The sequence below is a fragment of the Notothenia rossii genome (assembly GCF_949606895.1).
Source record: "Notothenia rossii genome assembly, contig: scaffold_23, whole genome shotgun sequence".
Classification (NCBI taxonomy): Eukaryota; Metazoa; Chordata; class Actinopteri; order Perciformes; family Nototheniidae; genus Notothenia; species Notothenia rossii.
This window is the reverse complement of record NW_027639856.1, coordinates 1,141,041-1,146,620: the sequence shown is the minus strand read 5'-3', so window position 1 is coordinate 1,146,620 and position 5,580 is coordinate 1,141,041.

Here is a 5,580-nt window from a genome sequence, read left to right as displayed (position 1 = left end):
TCTCAGTATATCTCCGGGACATTTCCCTGGCTTTGCCACCGTCACAATGGACAAACGAGACATGAAATAACATCAACAGATCAAGACGAAGCGAATGGAAGTACCCCCGGAGTCATAGCATGTGTAAATCGAGACGAAACCTCTCTCTCTCCCCCGCCTGCTTGCGAAGGGGAGGGGCAGTTTACACACACACACGCAGCTGCTGCATGCAGCAACGCACACAGAGGGAGGAGATGGCAGAGAGAATGCACTCCCCTGAAAACTCCCCATGAATTCCTCCAGACTCAGAAAATGTAAAAGTTCACTTTTTGGAGATCCATAGAAAAAGGGTGAAAATGGAAAAAAGTATTCGAAAATAGTGCCTCATAAGGCGGCTAGAGTCCCTTGAAAACTCCCCTTGAATTCCTCCAGACTCAGAAAAAGTCAAAGTTGACTTTTTGGAGATCCATAGAAAAAGGGTGAAAATGAAAAAAAGTATGCCACAGCATGGATTCGAACACGCGACCAACCACATCCAGGGGCGAGCATTAACGCAGTGAGCCACTGGACCTGAGTACTCAAACATGCCTACTTGTGCATCTTGGAAACTCTGAATTCACTAAATGTACAACTTTTTCTCCATCAAAATGAACAAATGAGACATTAAATAACATCTACAGATCAAGACGAAGCGAATGGAAGCGGTCCCAGCCTCGTAGCTGTGAACAGCTGTGATCGCAGGAAAATGCTGTTACAAAGATTTCTCAGTATATCTCCGGGACATTTCCCTGGCTTTCCCACCATCACAATGGACAAACGAGACATGAAATAACATCAACAGATCAAGACGAAGCGAATGGAGGTACCCCCGGAGTCATAGCATGTGTAAATTGAGACGAAACATCTTTCTCTCCCCCACCTGCTTGCGAAGGGGAGGGGCAGTTTACACACACACGCAGCTGCTGCATGCAGCAACGCACACACAGGGAGGAGATGGCAGAGAGAACGCACTCCCCTGAAAACTCCCCTTGAATTCCTCCAGACTCAGAAAATGTAAAAGTTCACTTTTTGGAGATCCATAGAAAAAGGGTGAAAATGAAAAAAAGTATGCCACAGCATGGATTCAAACACGCGACCAACCGCATCCAGGGGCGAGCGTTAACGCAGTGAGCCACTGGACATGAGTACTCAAACATGCCTACTTTTGCATCTTAGACACTCTGAATTCACAAAATGTACAACTTTTTCTCCATCAAAATGAACAAATGAGACATTAAATAACATCTACAGATCAAGACGAAGCGAATGGAAGCGGTCCCATCCTCGTAGCTGTGAACAGCTGTGATCGCAGGAAAATGCTGTTACAAAGATTTCTCAGTATATCTCCGGGACATTTCCCTGGCTTTCCCACCGTCACAATGGACAAACGAGACATGAAATAACATCAACAGATCAAGACGAAGCGAATGGAACTACCCCCGGAGTCATAGCATGTGTAAATCAAGACGAAACATCTCTCTCTCCCCCGCCTGCTTGCGAAGGGGAGGGGCAGCTTACACACATACACGCAGCTGCTGCATGCAGCAACGCACACACAGGGAAGAAGAGATGGCAGAGAGAACGCACTCCCCTGAAAACTCCCCTTGAATTCCTCCAGACTCAGAAAATGTAAAAGTTCACTTTTTGGAGATCCATAGAAAAAGGGTGAAAATGGAAAAAAGTATTCGAAAATAGTGCCTCATAAGGCGGGTAGAGTCCCTTGAAAACTCCCCTTGAATTCCTCCAGACTCAGAAAAAGTCAAAGTTGACTTTTTGGAGATCCATAGAAAAAAGGGTGAAAATGAAAAAAAGTATGCCACAGCATGGATTCAAACACGCGACCAACCACATCCAGGGGCGAGCATTAACGCAGTGAGCCACTGGACCTGAGTACTCAAACATGCCTACATTTGCATCTTAGAAACTCTGAATTCACTAAATCTACAACTTTTTCTCCATCAAAATGAACAAATGAGACATTAAATAACATCTACAGATCAAGACGAAGCGAATGGAAGCAGTCCCAGCCTCGTAGCTGTGAACAGCTGTGATCGCAGGAAAATGCTGTTACAAAGATTTCTCAGTATATCTCCGGGACATTTCCCTGGCTTTCCCACCGTCACAATGGACAAACGAGACATGAAATAACATCAACAGATCAAGACGAAGCGAATGGAAGTACCCCCGGTGTCATAGCATGTGTAAATCGAGACGAAACATCTCTCTATCCCCCGCCTGCTTGCGAGGGGGAGGGGCAGTTTACACACACACGCAGCTGCTGCATGCAGCAACACACACACAGGGAGGAGATGGCAGAGAGAACGCACTCCCCTGAAAACTCCCCTTGAATTCCTCCAGACTCAGAAAATGTAAAAGATCACTTTTTGGAGATCCATAGAAAAAGGGTGAAAATGAAAAAAAGAATGCCACAGCATGGATTCGAACACGCGACCAACCGCATCCAGGGGCGAGCGTTAACACAGTGAGCAACTGGACCTGAGTACTCAAACATGCCTACTTGTGCATCTTAGACACTCTGAAATTTACTAAATGTACAACTTTTTCTCCATCAAAATGAACAAATGAGACATTAAATAACATCTACAGATCAAGACGAAGCGAATGGAAGCGGTCCCAGCCTCGTAGCTGCGAACAGCTGTGATCGCAGGAAAATGCTGTTACAAAGATTTCTCAGTATATCTCCGGGACATTTCCCTGGCTTTCCCACCGTCACAATGGACAAACGAGACATGAAATAACATCAATAGTTCAAGACGAAGCGAATGGAACTACCCACGGAGTCATAGCATGTGTAAATCGAGACGAAACATCTCTCTCTCCCCTGCCTGCTTGCGAAGGGGAGGGGCAGTTTACACACACACACACGCAGCTGCTGCATGCAGCAACGCACACAGAGGGAGGAGATGGCAGAGAGAATGCACTCCCCTGAAAACTCCCCTTGAATTCCTCCAGACTCAGAAAATGTAAAAGTTCACTTTTTGGAGATCCATAGAAAAAGGGTGAAAATGGAAAAAAGTATTCGAAAATAGTGCCTCATAAGGCGGGTAGAGTCCCTTGAAAACTCCCCTTGAATTCCTCCAGACTCAGAAAAAGTCAAAGTTGACTTTTTAGAGATCCATAGAAAAAGGGTGAAAATGAAAAAAAGTATGCCACGGCATGGATTCGAATACGCGACCAACCACATCCAGGGGCGAGCGTTAACGCAGTGAGCCACTGGACATGAGTACTCAAACATGCCTACTTTTGCATCTTAGAAACTCTGAATTCACTAAATGTACAACTTGTTCTCCATCAAAATGAACAACTGAGACATTAAATAACATCTACAGATCAAGACGAAGCGAATGGAAGCGGTCCCAGCCTCGTAGCTGTGAACAGCTGTGATCGCAGGAAAATGCTGTTACAAAGATTTCTCAGTATATCTCCGGGACATTTCCCTGGCTTTCCCACCGTCACAATGGACAAACGAGACATGAAATAACATCAACAGATCAAGACGAAGCGAATGGAGGTACCCCCGGAGTCATAGCATGTGTAAATCGAGACGAAACATCTCTCTCTCCCCCGCCTGCTTGCGAGGGGGAGGGGCAGTTTACACACACACGCAGCTGCTGCATGCAGCAACACAAACACAGGGAGGAGATGGCAGAGAGAACGCACTCCCCTGAAAACTCCCCTTGAATTCCTCCAGACTCAGAAAAATGTAAAAGATCACTTTTTGGAGATCCATAGAAAAAGGGTGAAAATGAAAAAAAGAATGCCACAGCATGGATTCGAACACGCGACCAACCGCATCCAGGGGCGAGCATTAACGCAGTGAGCCGCTGGACCTGAGTACTCAAACATGCCTACTTGTGCATCTTAGACACTCTGAATTTACTAAATGTACAACTTTTTCTCCATCAAAATGAACAACTGAGACATGAAATAACATCTACAGATCAGGACGAAGCGAATGGAAGCGGTCCCAGCCTCGTAGCTGTGAACAGCTGTGATCGCAGGAAAATACTGTTACAAAGATTTCTCAGTATATCTCCGGGACATTTCCCTGGCTTTCCCACCGTCACAATGGACAAACGAGACATTAAATAACATCAACAGATCAAGACAAAGCGAATGGAGGTACCCCCGGAGTCATAGCATGTGTAAATCGAGACGAAACATCTCTCTCTCCCCCGCCTGCTTGCAAAGGGGAGGGGCAGTTTACACACACACGCAGCTGCTGCATGCAGCAACACACACACAGGGAGGAGATGGCAGAGAGAACGCACTCCCCTTAAAACTCCCCTTGAATTCCTCCAGACTCAGAAAATGTAAAAGATCACTTTTTGGAGATCCATAGAAAAAGGGTGAAAATTAAAAAAAGAATGCCACAGCATGGATTCGAACACGCGACCAACCGCATCCAAGGGCGAGCATTAACGCAGTGAACCACTGGACATGAGTACTCAAACATGCCTACTTTTGCATCTTAGAAACTCTGAATTCACTAAATGTACAACTTGTTCTCCATCAAAATGAACAAATGAGACATTAAATAACATCTACAGATCAAGACGAAGCGAATGGAAGCGGTCCCAGCCTCGTAGCTGCGAACAGCTGTGATCGCAGGAAAATGCTGTTACAAAGATTTCTCAGTATATCTCCGGGACATTTCCCTGGCTTTCCCACCGTCACAATGGACAAACGAGACATGAAATAACATCAACAGATCAAGACGAAGCGAATGGAAGTACCCCCGGAGTCATAGCATGTGTAAATCGAGACGAAACATCTCTCTCTCCCCCGCCTGCTAGCGAAGGGGAGGGGCAGTTTACACACACACGCAGCTGCTGCATGCAGCAACGCACACACAGGGAGGAGATGGCAGAGAGAACGCACTCCCCTGAAAACTCCCCTTGAATTCCTCCAGACTCAGAAAATGTAAAAGTTCACTTTTTGGAGATCCATAGAAAAAGGGTGAAAATGGAAAAAAGTATTCGAAAATAGTGCCTCATAAGGCGGGTAGAGTCCCTTGAAAACTCCCCTTGAATTCCTCCAGACTCAGAAACAGTCAAAGTTGACTTTTTGGAGATCCATAGAAAAAGGGTGAAAATGAAAAAAAGTATGCCACGGCATGGATTCGAACACTCGACCAACCACATCCAGGGGCGAGCGTTAACGCAGTGAGCCACTGGACATGAGTACTCAAACATGCCTACTTTTGCATCTTAGACACTCTGAATTCACTAAATGTACAACTTTTTCTCCATCAAAATGAACAAATGAGACATGAAATAACATCTACAGATCAAGACGAAGCGAATGGAAGCGGTCCCAGCCTCGTAGCTGTGAACAGCTGTGATCGCAGGAAAATGCTGTTACAAAGATTTCTCAGTATATCTCCGGGACATTTCCCTGGCTTTGCCACCGTCACAATGGACAAACGAGACATGAAATAACATCAACAGATCAAGACGAAGCGAATGGAAGTACCCCCGGAGTCATAGCATGTGTAAATCGAGACGAAACATCTCTCTCTCCTCCGCCTGCTTGCGAAGG